The 17305-nt window shown below is 37.0% G+C and overlaps 1 pseudogene; it reads right to left on the bottom strand.

The window, feature by feature from the left end:
* Window positions 1-905: 905 nt before the first annotated feature.
* Window positions 906-17305, bottom strand: part of LOC129043480 (arf-GAP with GTPase, ANK repeat and PH domain-containing protein 1-like) — a 57821-nt pseudogene continuing 41421 nt past the window's right edge.

Here is a 17305-nt window from a genome sequence, read left to right as displayed (position 1 = left end):
TGCAATCTAAATCAAGCTTTCAATCATGAGAAATCACATTCCCTCTTTTCCCTTTCTAATATACTCCAGTGTGTCTTTTTTTTTTCTTTCTCAATTTTAATAAGCAAATTTTACCACCATCTTATTCGGAGATGCTCCTTTTTAAAAGCTGTAGATCACATTAATGTAAGTGTTTACTGCTGGGAATATTTTCTGTGTACAATGATCTGTAACCCTCTTATCTCAATTAGTTACATATTATTAGTTCATAACAAGTTCAATTTATAAACTAAGAGAAATATGAAAATATATTTGAAAAAAGTTACATATGGGCTGGGTGCGGTGGCTCATGCCTGTAATCCCAGCACTTTGAGAGGCTGAGGGGGGCAGATCACAAGGCCAGGAGATCAAGACCATCCTGGCCAACATGGTGAAACCCCGCCTCTACCAAAAATACAAAAAATTAGCCAGTCGTGGCGGCGGGTGCCTGTAGTCCCAGCCACTCGGGAGGCTGAGGCAGGAGAACTGCGTGAACCCAGGAGGCCGAGCCTGCAGTGAGCCAAGATCGCGCCACTGCACTCCAGCCTGGGTGACAGAGCGAGACTCTGTCTGAAAAAAAAAAGGAGAGGTGCCATGTGTACAAAAATCAGTGCATATTTATGAACGTTTTTCAAATATATTTTCACACATCTTATCTAAATACATAATACAGAAGCCTGTGTGACTTGGGCAATGTGGCCCAGGAGGGTTTGAGACTAACACATCCACCTTGGCAAAAGGATGTAAAATATCTCTTACGATCGGAAGAAACAGCCTTTTGTGTATTTACTTAGTTTACGAAATGTACTTGAAATGCTATTCTTATTTATTTTTCCCATTTTGTTTTTGTACCAAGGAGACTACAGTCAAATAAAATTAAACAGATACTACCAGCGTTCGTTGGGGCAGCCGTACTGCAGCAGCACGTCCATGCTCTCCTGGTTGGAGGCCTGCCGGGCTTAGGCCGGTGCTGTGTTCCCCTGGGCATCTCGGGCCATGACATCCACCCCCTACCAGATCAGGAGCTGCACCAGGACCACATTCCCCTTGAGGCAGGCCAGATGCAGCACGGTGCAGCCGCCTCCCTCCCCGCAGGTCTCCTTCACCTCCTCCAGGGAGCCATGTGCCAGCAGCAGCAGGTCCTCATCAGCGGTGGCCCGCAGCAGGTGCTGGCCCAGGGACAGCTCCGTGCAGGGTAGCGGGGACAGGAAGAGCTTCTGCTCGCACTTGACACAGATTCACCGTTCCTTCTCTTCCCTTGTGGAGTCTACTGAGGGTTTCGTTCGCCCCTGGTTGCTCTCTTCCCAGACGCTGTTGGCTAGCTCGTTCCAATGAACGACATCACCTTGATGTGTTGGACTGGCCAGTCATCCAGGTCCAGAGATCGTACTTGGGAAAGGTGAGTGCCAAGATTCCGGTGGATTCCTGAGCACTTGATGCACATGAGGACTCCCAAGTTCAAAGTGGCCCAGTTAGGATTCTGGGTCTCGCAGTCCACACAGTTGGAGTTCCCGCATGTTTCCCATCAACTGCAGGGCCATGGCCTCGCTCTGGCTCCTCAGCTCGGACTTGCTCTTGCTGCTCTCGCATGACTGCAGGCTGACCAGGATCTGGCTCTCCACGGCTTGAACCCAGGCGTCCCGCTCCTCATACGTCGTGGCTTCAAAGTGCCACGTTTGGCCAGTGAGGGGCACAATGATAAAGTTTTCTTCTTGTCCTTCAGCAATGCCAGACAGGCCATGGTCTTTTAAGTTGTTGGTGCTTTTCTTCCTTTGGTGCTTCTTTCTGTTGGCCTGAGGAGAGTCGGGCGGGTGGAGCTTGGGGCTGGTAGTGCTGGAGATACTGGGGCTGGAGCATACGGAGTCATCCAGCCCTGTGTCTGAATTGGGTGAGATGTGTAAACTGCTCATGTCCTCGGTTAGGCCATTGGTTTTAGAGCTGGAGATGGGCGCACAGGCGGATGTGGCTAGGAGTGACCTCTTCCCTGGGACTTTCACAGTGGTTCTCCCAAGGTCAATCTCTTTACCATGAATATTCTTCATGTAATCATGTAAATTTGGATGGTAGGTCAGCACGCCATTGTCACACGGGGTGACATATTTCTTTTCCCATTTCTTCAGCCATTTGCCACTTAGCTTGAATAGCATGTCCTGTTTAATGGGGATGGCTCTGCCGCTCCTGATGCTGTCCACACGATTCTCCAGGCCTTTCTTCTCTTTGTCTGGGTTGCTCCCTTTCTGAGAGGTAAACAGGTTGGACCAGTGCTTGGACTGCTTGCGAATGGGCGTGGGTGTGTTGGCAGTGGGAGGAACATGGATCCGAAGTTCCTCCTGGCTGATGCTGGGAGTCGATGGAATGGAGGAGCAATAGTCACTTAAACTCCCACCTCCATTACTTGTCTGGCTGATGTGTACAGTGGAAACCGTAAATAAGTATAACCGTTCATCAAATATGCTCCAAGAAAAGCACAGGGTAGTTCCTTACTTGAAGCTGTCTTCCTGTATGAGCTCTATACAAAGCCTCAGTAGAGTAGGTCCCATTAGCAACCAAGTTGAACAACTTTTATTTGCTGACTGAATGTAGATACACCTGAATTGTTGACTGCTTTTGTAACTAAACACTCCTCTCCTGTCTTCTAATGAGTGGTCATTTTTGTCTGTAACTTGACCACAGCAATCCCTGGGGCCCTAGCTCTACTCTCAATAAAGAGTTATGGCTGTATGTCTTGAATGACACCTTAGGACCATCCTGCCTCCACCTCCTACTCCATAAAATAGAAACCTAACTTTTCCCTGAAGCTCTAAAATGATGAAACTTACCAACTCTCTTTTCTCCCTTCTGCTTCTTCCTTCCATGGTAGGGACATTCAGATTTTCTTTTACTAAAAAAGCACTAAACATGATTTTGTCATAAAAACTGAGAGCCATAAAGTGGGGTACCACAGTCCTAATTCAATAAAGATGAATACTCACCATCTAGCAAGGAGTATGTGCCTGACAGTGTCCCCACTGTGCTATGCTCGTTTAACCCTCAGAAACAATCTCATTTTACAGATTTTACAGAAGAAGTTGAAATGGAGAAGGTAAGTAACCTCCCCAAGGCCACATGACTGCTAAGGGTGGGGCCACGATTTGATCCCAAGTAGTCTGAATTCCCCAATTCCTCAAGCATGATTATCAGAAAGTTATTTAATCTGTTTTCACACTGATATAAAGAAATACCTGAGGTTGGGTAATTTATAAAGGAAAGAGGTTTAATTGACTCCATGGTTTTGCATGGCTAGGGAGGCCTCAGGAAATTTACAATCATAGCAGAAGGGGAAGCAGGTCCCGCTTACATGGCGGCCGCACAGAGAGTGTGAGCATGTGAAGGAGAAACTGCCAAACACATGTAAAACCATCAGATCTCAGCTGGGCATGGGGGCTCACACCTGTAATCCCCGCACCCTGGGAGGCCAAGGCGGGTGGATCAACCGAGGTTAGGAGTTCGAGACCAGCCCGGCCAACATAGAGAAACCCCATCTCTACTAAAAATACAAAAACCAGCTGGGTGTGGTGGCGCATGACCATAATCCCAGTTACTCAGGAGGCCGAGGCAGGAGAACCACTGGAACCCAGGAGGCAGAAGCTGCAGCAAGCCAAGTTCGCACCATGGCATTCCAGCTGGGGCGACAAAGTATATGTCTGTTTCTATTTTAGCACCATGATGTTTTGATTATTATAACTTTGTTTTCTGTTTTCAAATCAGGTAGTGTGATGTCCCCAGCTTTGTTTTTACTACTTTTGAATGAACCATATGTAATTTTGAAATCAAATATAAATACTTTTCTTTTATAATGTGATTTTGTTAGCATATGCTAAGAGTAGTCTAAAAATTATTAACTATGCTATTTAATTATTGCTGAAAAGATGGCTTAAGAATGACTACTGAGAAATAAGATTTTTGGAGATATCAAACAATATTTCATATAAGGAATGTATAGTACACGTGTTTCTGCAAGAGGTAAAATTATTCAGTTTCTTAAGTAGTAAAATTGAGAGTTAATTCATCTTTGGATATGTGGCTACGTGGTATAAGTCTGTGGTAGCTAACTGTTTGGAAATGCTTTATCTTACACTTAATATGCTACATTCTATGAGTCTTCAATTATATGACCATGTTGAAATAGGCCCAGAACTGGTATCTTAAGTAAGATTTTGGCCCAGATATTTGGTCCTTTTGTTACAGTAGGTAACTAGTCAGACATGAGCAGGGCAGGAGAGCCCCACCCCCACTAGCAATGTCAAGCAACCATCAGGTGATGGTCAGGAGGTTTTTAACTGTCGCTCGAAAATAATAATTGGTCGCAGTGATAGGGAAGTGCTGAGAAGGGAAGGGCATGGTCCCTTCCATGAAATGGAGTGGGGAAGGGTAGTGCTGCGTAGAGGAGGGCGTGGTTCCTGGCTAGGTCTCCACCCCTGGGCCCGTGCCTGTGGACCTAGGTAAAGACAGGCATATTTGTTTTCCTGCCCAAATGTTGCATTTCCCAAAACCACCCTGGCCTGCCATGCCCCTATCTTGTGCCTATAAAATCCCCAAGACTCTAGCAGGCAGACACACAGGTGGCTAGATGTTGAAAGGAGCGCATGGACTAGCAACAGCATGTTGGCAGGCTACCGATAGGCGGAACAACACAGAGTTTGGCTGGGGCAGGCAGAGGAGAGCGTGGGCCACTGAGTGGCCTTACTCCAGGGGAAAAACTTTCCCACTTCATCCCCTTCTGGCTTCCCCCATCTGCTGGGAGCTACTCAGTAAAACCTTGCACTCATTCTCCAAGCCCAGGTGTGATCCGATTCTTCTGGTACACCAAGGCAAGAAACCAAGCTACAGAAAGCCCTCTGTCCTTGTGACAAGGTAGAGGGTCTAATTGAGCTGATTAACACAAGCTGCCTATAGACAGCAAAACTAAAAGAGCACACTGTAACACAGGCCCACTGGGGTTTCAGGACATGTAAACATTCACCCCAGACACTGCCATGGGGTCAGAGCCCCACAGCCTGCCTTTCTATATGCTCCCCTAGAGGTTTGAGCAGCAGGGCACTAAAGAAGTGAGCCACGCCCCCAGTGCATGCCCTGTGAGGGGGACAAGGGAACTTTTCCTGTTTCAACAGCTGGTGCCAGGGGAAGGCAGTCTCCTAACAGAAAAAAACTTGAAGCTGGTAATCAGCTGCTTCCCAATAAGATTTCAGGAGTTGGGCATGTGGGTTCACACATGCACACTAGAGGCAAAATGGCAGAGTTTAACTGGTATATGTTCTTATAGGAATATTTGACTGGTAAGGGAAGAATGCCTCAAGTGAGCATGTGTAGAACACCAGTAAACACACTGCACATGAGGCCCTCCCAAGTGTTGACAGTCCACTGCACATGTGGACAGCCCACCCCAAGGGAAGAATCAAGGATGAAGTAACACAAGACCATGGACTCATGCCAACATATTAAACCCCAAGTCAAAGGTCACATTGCACACTTGATATCTCAAGGCACCTACTTAGCCCTCTTCCAAGTGTACTTTACTTCCCTTTGTTTCTGCTCTAATTTTTTAAATAAACTTTCACTCCTGCTCTAAAACTTGCTTTGGTTTCTTATGCCACCTTATGCCCCTCCATCAAATTATTTCTTCTGAGGAGGCAAGAATTAAGGTTCCTGCAGACCCAAACATATTCACCACCAGCAACACTTTCTTGTCCAATATAAATTTGGACTGTGATGGAACCTCTTCAGGCATGTATTTTATTAAAGCCCATTAATTTTCATTATGGTCACCAACAAAATCTCATGCTTAAGATGTTAGACAGCAATGTAAAATATCTGCACTCTGGGTTTTTTCAAAAAATATAACCTTGAAATATTTGCCTTGTAATACTTTCCCAAAACTGAGCTATAAGAAATCGCATTATGGAAGGTTGCCTGAGGTCCATGCCCTCATCTATTGCTCTAGGGCAGTGTTTCCTAAATTGCATACAGTTGAACACTAATAACTATATACTAATACATGGTTCTACTAAGTTACAAAAACAAACAAAACGGTTCATCAATGAAACAACAAACAGACAAACAAAACTAATAAGGTGTATTGAACAGAGTTAAATAGGTTGCTTAAAAAAGGGTAGTTCAGAGCCCCAGATAGGTTCATGTTTACTCTGCAGCCTGAAGAGAGGATTTAAAGGGTTGAGCTTCACACAACGATCTGGTGGAACCATCTTATGACATTAGTGTTCTGTGGATTAAGCTCTGGAAAGACTATTTGATGCTCTAAATTATTCCTTTAGATTAAACCAGAATGGCATTCTTGGACCCCATTAATCTGACGGTCATAAAATACATGTTTACTCAATTATACATCAGCGTCCTTATCACTTAACCCAGAGGATGTTGAATGAAGCTGCATGAAGTTAGTATTAATACTAAAAATGTGTCAGGCACTGAACTAAGTACTTCACAAAACTCACCCAATTTTTTCCTCCCAAGAGCTTTAAAAAATTGATGTTGCTTTTCCCCATTTTACATATATAAAAAAAAACCTGTTAGTTAAGCAGCTCCCTAGTTAACCAGGATTCAACCCTAACAACATAATTCCAGGTATTCTTTGTTAACCACTGCTGTACAGAGCATGTATTATGGAAAAACACTGCGATGCTAAAGAAATAATTCTCTTTATAAAGACCCACGGGGGAAAATTGATACAGGATTCATTTTGAAGATAAGCTGTGTTTTGCCTAAACAACTTGTTTGTTTTTATTTTAGTGATGCTGTGAATCTTATAACCTTTCATTTTTCTTTTGTGCTTTGACCTCTACATATCTCAGAATCAAAATTGGAGATGATCTTTATTAACCATATAACATCACATAATATATACCTTTTCATGTAATAATCTTACCTTTATTAAATTCCTCACATATTTTAACCTCAATATTCTTGTTATTTATTCTCTTCTTTGTTTTATATATTTTGGTATAAACCTCAGATGTTAGATAAAAAATAAACTATAAGCAAATATATACATGCATACTTATTGAAATGTATGTTTATATTTTTCATGTTATATTTAAACTCAAAATGAAAAGTATAAGTGAATTAATTAGCTTATAAAAACAAATCTTCACAAAACTTTGAGAATATGAGCATTCAATTCAATTTATATTTGAAAAATATTTAGACTCAAAAGAATGCTATGTACAATTAACATTTATAGCTGTAATCTTATCAATCAGGTAACCTACTGAATCACTTGCATAAACAAATGCAAAATCTCAGTGATCTGAGATATATCCCAAAGCATTTTGTGCTAAAATATATTTTTATGCTTCTTATAGCTGCAAATGATTCACATGCCAGGTAATTGCAAACAATTGCTGCTAGCCCTTATGATTTCAATGACGGAGACAAAAATGTCAGGGAACACAACAATCGTTTCAAATGAAAATGTCAAGATATCCATTAGAGAGGCAAAAGAGCCACATGATAAATGTGAAAAGGTCAGTGTTCTACAATGCTGCCTTTCCATGGAATGCTGCTCTTCTTTACTTTTTGATGAGGTACATATTATTTTCACAACTTGAAACACGTTTAAAAAGCAGACATTATAAAATATGGTTCATGAGTCATGGTAGATTGAAGAACACACCATATAACAAAGTTCACCTTTTACTCATAACTATGCCTCCAATATGCGAGGTCACAAGCTGAATCACCATGGAGAAGAATTTGATGTAAGAAATTAAAGTTTCCCTTTGGGATGACTAATGCTTGGTGTGTTATCAATGCATAACCAGTTAAATCCCCTCATGCTATGTTACCATGAGTTTCATCACCTATAGCAATGGGAAGTTTGCCTCTCCTTACTCATGTTTGTGTCTTTGAAGTGCCAGAAAAATATCAAGCTCTGATACTGTAATTTCAATATTGTTATTTCCAAAATGATATTATAGTTTGTCTTCTTGTTTTCTATAATCCATAAATTCTTTGTAAATTATGCAACAATGGCTTTAAAAATTATGATGTTGAAAAGGACTAATATAGATTCTTCTTACCTACTGGATCGAAATGTAAGAATCCCATTTTCTTTACTGGTAATCACTGAAGGAAAGGAAAGAAAAGAATGAAAGTTTTTACTTATCGCATCATTTTTACAGAAATCAAGTCTTTAGCACATGTTCCTTTTCTGTAGCTAGTTCTACAAATGTACTATTAATGGCCACTTTCAGAATGCCAACATGAAGAATTTTTCAGTGGTAATAAAAAAGACACACTGTTCTCTTTTTTTTCTTTAAACATTGAAAGATGAAAAAGTATATAGCTGCCAAGCATTGTTCTGTTCCTTTCATTTTGGGATAAATGAAAAATAAAAAATATTTTGAACTTAAATCCAATTGGTTTCAATGCAAAGTAAAAGAAAATTGGGATACTATTCATGTAGTCTCAAGTGGTAAGTACATATCAATTTGATTATTACACCCTGTATGTGTTTTTATGCTTGTTTTTTATATATGTATGTAAATATATGTCTTCAATATTAACTGTTAGTATAACACATGAGTTAAATGGATTAATGTAAATTATATTTATATTACCTAATCTCTGATATTAAAACATAGAGAATATATTGGTGTGCTGGGAATTTTAATATCTGAAACGTTCTCTCTTATCAAGGACATGATTTGCTTTCCTATCATTGTAATAAATATAATTGTAAGCTCAGTAATATTTTCTAGAGTATTTCTCAGAGTTTTTAATGTGTAAAATGATGCCATTATGAGTACCTACATCAAAGGATTGCACAGAAAAATAATACATGAACTGCATTTAATATTGTGATGGCACTTAAGTGATTAATACATGTTAGCTATTATTATTGTTGCTGTTTTTTATATTAAATGAGAAACATTAAAGCTAAGTGAATATAAGGTATGTGAAGGCCAGGTGATTTGCTCCCTATTATATCCTTATAGTTCATCCCTATATCCACTGAATCACCATGGACCGGGACTTGGTTCTTAGAATACACCTCTAAAATCTGGTTTAATTTTTTGGTTTCCAACATGAGTTCTAGAAGTCAGCATCATTAAGCAAACTCAGAAGGGACTAATTTAAAACCCATAATGTCTAAATAACTTAAAATGGCGGGTAAATAGAAAGATCATTAGCATCAGTTATTTGTTGTAGGCACCCATATATTTTTAATAAAATGACCCGTGAGATCAATGCATTGATCAGAAAGCATCCTAATCAACATAGAAGTGGATCACTTAGAGTTTGGACTTTTAAAATTTTCATTTCTACTAAGCTTGGCCATCTAGATAAATTGTTTCTCTTCATCTGCTGCATTGAAGATGATTCTTATAACACAAACATGAACATGTCATGTCTAGTTCCAATAGACTCTTTTCCCAGCATAATGTTAGACAATTAGTAAACACTGCCACATTTTTCCCATCCAATGTTTCAGTTTCCTGCTGCTCTTTAGAAGACATCCAAAGCACTAATACCTCTTGACATACTGTGGTAGGCAGAATAATTGGCCGTCAAAGTTTTCTACATCCTAATCCTCAGAACCTTTAAATGTTACTTTACATGGCTAAAGAGATGTTGCCGATGTAATTAAGTTACGAACCTTGAGTTTGGGAGATTATCTTGGATAACGTGGGTGGGCCCAATGCAATCAAAAGGCTCCTTATAAAAGGAAGACAGGAGGGCATGAGAGAAATTTAAAGGTGCTGGACTGCTGGCTTTGAAAGTGGAGGAGGAGGACATAAACCAAGAAATGCAGGTGTCTCTAGAAGCTTAAAAAGGCAAGGAAACAGATTCTCCCCTAGAGCCATCAGAAGGCACACATGCCCTGCCATTTTCTTGGTTTTAATCAGTAGGATACATTTCAGACTTCTGGCTTCCAGAGCTATAAGAAAATTAATTTGTGTTATTTTAATTTACTAAGTTTGTGGTAACTTGTTATAGCAGCAGTAGAAAAATAATATGCACTGGAAAAAAAATAGTCAACCTTCTGCTCAAAACCAGTGGTTTTCCACTGAGTTCAAAGTAAAAGTGAAAACTCTTGTTATAATAGCACACAGGACTCATGTGATCATGCACACTCCCACCACATAATTTACAACTTTTATCTTTCTTGCTTCCTCTTCTGCAGGTCAACTGCCCTCTTCACATTTTTCTTGCATATGCCAGGTGTGCTCCAATCCTGCCTATGCCTCTTTCTAGAACAGATCTTGCTCCTGCAGCCTATATGGTTCATAGTCTCAATTATTTCCAGGTGTATCACATTTAGAAAGAGGCATTTCTGACCACTATTAAAAGTCCTAATATACCCAACCCTTCCTAACACTCCATATTCTCCCTGTCTGCTTTTCTTTCATCAATAGCACTTATTATATTCTAACATAGTAATTTGCGTATTTAATTTGTGTACTAAATTGCTGAAAGCTCTAAGAGGGTAAGAGGTCATATCTATTTTATTTAATGTTGTGTCTTCAGTGCTTTACACATAGTAGATACACAGTAAATTTTTTTTAATGAATGAAATAAATGACACATTAGGTTAGAGTTTTCACATGAATAATTATATTTACTTGTATTTTTTTCCTGACTAAATTGACTCACACATCTCATGGAGATGTTGAAAACAACATAATCTTTATATCATTACATTTATAAACCAGCTTCTCCTTAATAACACAAATTAATGTTTCATATTATAAAAAGCCCTTTCTTCTATAAATCCTTTGGTCACTCACTAAGGCCTAAAAAGTGAGTATTATTTTTATCCTCATTTTATTGATTAGAAAATTGAGTTTCAAAAATAGTTATCTTCCCCAGAATTAAGTAGTAGAGTATCACTTTAAACCAGGTCAGCTTTTCCAATGGCCTCTTCTCCATTTTCATCCAACATCTTTCAGCATCTGGCTAACCATATTCATACTACTATAACTTTACTAGCCTCAAGTTTCCAGGTAACCAGAAACATTTTCATGAGTGTCTAACAAATTGGAAGGTGTTCATGGATTATCATCATTAGTGGTAGAGTATATGTCTTAATGGAAACTTAGAAGAAGCTGAAAATGTATACATGACCTACTCTACAGCTGAAATGTCAATAGGGGCTTTGCAGTTCTTATCTCATAAAATCTTCTCAAACAAAGAAACTGAGATATTAGTAAGCACTGTTTTACAGGAATCTACCAATATCAAATGCTGGTGAGATTTCAGAGCAAGCAGAGCAACTTTCAGATATTGTTCATTGGGAATGTATAATATGTGGTTCAGCCTCTTTGGAAAACAGTTAGACAGTTTCCTTTGATGTTAAACTTTTACTTACCATATGACCCAGCAAACCAAATTCTACATATTTACCCAGAGAAATGAAAACATCTGTTCATACAAAACACGTACATAGCAACCAAAATGTCCATCAACTGGTAAATGGATAAATGCTCTATGATTCATACGTACTCTTCTGGTCCCAAGCATTTTGGGTAAGGGGTACTCAACCTGTATTGTGTATTTTCATTTAGGTGACATCTTGGAAAAGGTCAGACTATGAGGACCAAACACAGATCAGTGGTGGTTAGCAGCTGGAGTTGGGAGTGGATATTGACTGCAAAAAAAAAATATGAGAGAAACTTTTGGGATGATGCAAATGTTCTCTATTTTGATTGTGGTAGTAATCACATGACTAAATAAGTTTACAAAAATCATAGACTCATACTCTTAAAAAGAATAAATTTTCTGTAGATTATGTCTCAATAAGCAAGAATAAATAAAAATAAAAATTGTGTCTAATGTGATAGAAAAATTAATTGTGCAGAGTTGGGACTTGAACCAGGACTGTTTGTCATTAGACGTTTCATGCTATGACTCTCTGATACCACCTAATCATTAATTAAAACACTTATTTATACATAATTCTATTCCATTTTAAGGTTTTATTTTGTTTTTATTATATTTGACATGATTACATCTAGTGTTACTTCTAGAAGGTAGTGATTACAGATTAATTTAGTTTACAGACTTAGTTTTAGAGATTTTATATTTTAACCTTTCGCTGGTCATCATAGGAAAGTTAGCCATACTACAATATCTCAGCTTATTAATTGGTAAAATGAGAATACTGAATTATATTTCTAGGATTTCTCTTGTATTTCAACAAGTCTGATAGAAGCATCTCTTTGTTTGACTCAGAACACTTAATTTGTATTTTCCTCTTTGCAATATGTAAAAGTTTTGGTACCTGTTACTATGATTACAGGTAGTGGTAACCAATATATTTGTGACTGCATTTTTATGCCTCACTGGGCTTAGCACAATTCATGTTTTGAAGAGAATTACCTCTTTATTTTCTTTGTGATTTTCCTACTTTCCTTTCTGTACTAGTTTTTCTTTCTCTAGAGGCCAAAGGCTGTAATGACTGACACCTGAGAAACTCATCTGTGTCCATTTAATAGCAAAATGTGCATTAAAAACGATTCTGTGAATGGACCAATTTTTAGAGAAATAAATATCTAATGGTAACATTTTAGACGATGTTGATGGAATCATTTGGGAACAATATATTTTCTTAGTGTCTTCAGAAGTCACCCTTACCTAAGTGACCAGTTTTACCTAAACCATATCAAATAGCCTATGCTGGGAGTCGATAATAATTATGTAGGAGTAAATAAGCATTTCAACAATGCGCCATAAGGAAGTTCTTATTGCCAAAAATCAAAAGTTCAATTTCTGTGGGGTTATTCATTTAAAATGAGAGCTCCTAAGTGTAAGCTTACTTTTCTACCCTTAATATCTGATCTTCAAGGGGAATATTATGCCATAAGACATTGCAAATTCAGTGAGATTCTTGTCACAGTCAGTGATCTTCTACTTCCATCAGCAGCGTTAGAAGTGTTTTCCATCTTCCTTTTATTCTAAAGTATCTCTTTGCCAAGAAGTGGTCCTTTTATTCTTCAAAAACATTAAGAATGACTTGTTTATTTAGCAGAGAATTCACTTTTTTGCAACTGAAGTGCATCTTCCCTTTCAGGTGTTCTTAAAGATGATTGCATAGCAAAGACTGTACAGATGTTCTGATTCTTTTAGAAATTCTTTAGGTTTACCCATTGAATCTTGCAGTACTGCCCCAGTGAATGGAGTCTGGAATTTCAGATATGTAATCACAACTCAAAATTATTTTCTACTATAGCAAGATAATTATAGGACATAAAAAATTTCACAGTCTTCCGAATAATTATGTACCTCTAAGGTATAATTTTTAAATTTAGGCATTAATAATTTAGCTATTAGAAACTTCCATGGAAAATAGTTTTTTCCTTTAAAAATGTGTATTTAAGAAACCTAAAGCTTTCTACAGTTCTCCTTAATCACATCTATGATAACAAAGAAATAAAGTATGCTTTGATATTTCCTCTTTCTCCAAACATATTGAACTGCAATTATTGCCTTAATCATTTGTCATTTCTAAACACATACTTGAATAAAATTAAATTGCAATATAGCTTGTATAGGTTGGCACTGAATCTGCATCTTTTCATGTTTGATTTCATGACTTACATGTGTTTAATGAGTTGTAAGTTGTTCTTATGTGTTTATTTATTTATTTATTTATTTTGAGATGGAATCTCACTCTGCAGCCCAGGTAGGAGTGCAGAGGCGCGATCTCTTCTCACTGCAACCTCCGCCTCCTGGGTTCAAGAAATTCTCTGCCTCAACCTCCCGAATAGCTGCAATTACAGGTGCCTGCCATCACTTCTGGCTAATTTTTGTATTTTTAATAGAGATGGGGTTTCACCATCTTGGCCAGGCTGGTCTTGAACTCTTGACCTTGTGGTCCACCCACCTTGAACTCCCAAAGTGTTGGGATTACAGGGGTGAGCCATCGCGCCCGGCCTCATATTTATTTTTCATTACTGACAACAATCAACTCTCGATCATTAGAAGATTTTGTAAAATGAGAAGCAAGTGGAGCAGCAAGGAGTTGAGTAGATATACCCACTATTCTTTCAGACAACCATGATGTGCAAGAACTCCTGGCCTCACTTCTTGCATTCCAGAGATGAAGTCCACCATTCTTAGCCTCTCGTTATTCTATTTGACTAATATTTTGGTCTTTTCTTATGCCAGTGATACAGTAAATAAATTTCTTAGATATTTGTGGACCCTTTTCCATATAACTTTCTCAGAAAAATTGACGTTTTTGTCATCTCATTTTGTAGATGCATTAGAGTTATTTATATCTGGACGTTTGGATGACTGTTGGATTTTTTATTATGAATATTGTTGTTATAGACACACATATATAGGTCTTTCTATGAACTTATGTTTTCATTTCTCTTCTATAAATACCTAGAAATAAAATTGCTAGATAATATAAGTTAATATAGATTTAAATTTACATTAGCATACTATTTTCCAAAATGGCTGTATTATTTTGCATTCTCCACAGAAATACATGAGATTTATCGTCTTCCTACATCTTCACCAACACTTAGTATTGTTATTTTCTAAATCTAGCTTTTCTGTTGATTGTCCAGTGGTAACATTGTGACTTTTAATTGTATTTGTCTGAGACTATGATGTTGAATGTCTTTCTATGTACCCATTGGCTATTTTTATATTTGCTTTTGTGAAGGGTTTCTTCAAGTATTTTGTTCATTTTTTTTCTTGTTTTTGACTTGTAAGAGTTCTTTATATATTCTGGATACATCCTGTTAGATATGTTTTACAAAAATTTTCTCCTCTTTATTGCCAACATCTTTTGTAAAGCAAATTTTGGAATCTTGATCAATTCCATTTTATCAATCTTTTTATACATTTCCACTTCTTCGTGCCATGTTTAAATAAAATATTTTCCTTATCTCAATATCACAAAGACTTTTTCTATGCCTCTTATATGAGTTTAATAATTTTAGATTTTATGTTTAGGTCTATGATCCACTTTGAATTAATTTGTGTATATCCATAATATAAAGGTCATTTTTTCCATACCCATATCAAGTTGCTCTAGCACCGTTTATTGAAAAGGCTAGCTGCTCTTCATTAAAGTACCTTAGCATCTCTGTTGAAAATCAGTTGGTCATATGAGTCTGTCCTGTTACATTGCTTAATACATCTATCTTTACATCAGTACTGCACAGTAATAACTTTTATCTTGATAAGAAATATTGAAATCAGATATTTTAAACCCTCCAAATTTGGTTTTTCTTCAATTAATATTTGGCTAGTATTTATGCTTTGCCTTTCCATATTAATTTTAAAATCAACCTGCCAGTTTTGTCAAAAATGCTTGTTAAGATTTTGTTTGAGAGTGCATTGAATATATGGATCAACTTGTCAATGGCTGTCATCTTGAAAATAATGAGTCTTCTAATTCATAGTGATGATCTGACTCTCAATTTATTTGTGTCTCCTTCAACATTACTTTGAATGTTTTGTATTTTTCATGTATAAATCTTGGGAAACTTTTGTTGCATTTATTCCTAAGATTTTATTTTATGCTATTATCGATAGGGTTGTTTCTTTCTATTTCACTTGGTAAGTGTTCATTTCTTCTATATAAAAATACAATTGATTTTGTAAAAGACTTTCTGTCCTGCAACATTGCTAAATTCAATTATTCTAACAGATTGTTTTTTGTATGTTCCTTAGGGTTTTCTACATACACAAACAAGTTGCTTACAGAGAATGACTGTTTTGCTTATTATTTTCCAATCTGTATAACTTTTTATGTCTTATAATACTTTTTAAGATACGTAGAACAATGTTAAATAGAAGAAGTTAGAGTGGACATCTTTACCCTTTTCCTAAGCTTAGGAAATATTGAGTATTTCATTGTTAAGAATGACGGTATACGTAATTTTTTTGTAGATATCCTTGACTAGAATTTTAATATTTCCTGATTTTCCTAATTTTCTCAAAGGTTTTTGTTTGGTTTGGTTTTTTAGGTAAAAACTGTATGCAATAAAATTACTCATTTTAGAGTACAGTTCTGTGAGTACAGGTAAATATATAAAGTTATTTAACTACCAAAAAATAAAGATGTAAAAAAATTCCACTTCCACCCCCACCCCCTGCATAATTAATTACCTTACGCCCCATTGTAGTCAATCATTTTCCAACCTGTGTTTATGGCAACTACTGATCTGTTTTCTGTCCTATAGTTTTGCTTTGTAAAATGTCACAAAAAGAAACTACAGAGAATTCAGCCTTTTGAGTATGGCTTCTTTCACTTACATCTTTCATCTAAGTGTTTTCATGGTGTTGCATGTATTAATACTGTACTTTATCCACATTATTGCTCTGAATATTCTTCCCCTCCTTTTAAAGATGAGGAAATGGAAAGTCAAAATGTCCAAATAACATTTTCAGGGATACTTAGCTAGCCAGCAGCCAAACTCTGGTGTTCATACTCAATATTGCTTCACTCTAAATTCTGTGTTATTTTCCACATAGCCATTCTGCTTTGAATGTGTACATGTATGTGATTTTGTGTGCACAGGGAAATACTTGGAAGTAATATACCGTTATTTTAATAAAGGCCATCTCTGGATAGAAGAATTTTAAATGTTTTTATTTTATTCTTTATTCCTTTAAATATGTTTTGTTTTTATAAGCATACATTACTTTATTAACACATATATATGCACATGTATACACACACACTGGATAATATTTAAAGGGAATCCATAATATTCTCATCATGATGAATCATATACAGACAATAAATACATTATCAAAAGCTAAACAAAGTTTTCCATGTCAAGCCCTAAACATCCTAAGCAAAGATATTTGAAGTTGTCTCATCAAAGAAAATGCATTAATTCTGAAACATTTTTGACATATTAAAAGTAAACATTACTCATCTGATCGCCCATTACTCTCCCAGGCTAGACACTTCTGTTTTAGACCTTTGAATAAAATGTGGTTTCTTTTGCTCATAAAAAAATGTGTATTTTAATAATACCTATAATTCATTCTTTTTTATGATATTTTTGTGAGGGCATAGCTATTGTTTATTATGCCGGAAATTGATAATAGCTTAGATGGGTTGTGATAAGTAATCACATAAATTATATGATAAATAATCACATAATTTACCAATTTCTGACATTTTTTGTCCTCAAAATAGTATTTGAATATGTCTATTTCCATTGCCATTATCACAGTAAAGCCACTGTCATCTCTTACATGGATTGATTCCATGATTTCTTAACTGTTATTCCATTTTTACTTTATCTCTGCTTCA

Source organism: Pongo pygmaeus, chromosome 13 (assembly GCF_028885625.2).
Source record: "Pongo pygmaeus isolate AG05252 chromosome 13, NHGRI_mPonPyg2-v2.0_pri, whole genome shotgun sequence".
Classification (NCBI taxonomy): Eukaryota; Metazoa; Chordata; class Mammalia; order Primates; family Hominidae; genus Pongo; species Pongo pygmaeus.
This window is presented reverse-complemented; position numbering and strand designations above follow the sequence as displayed.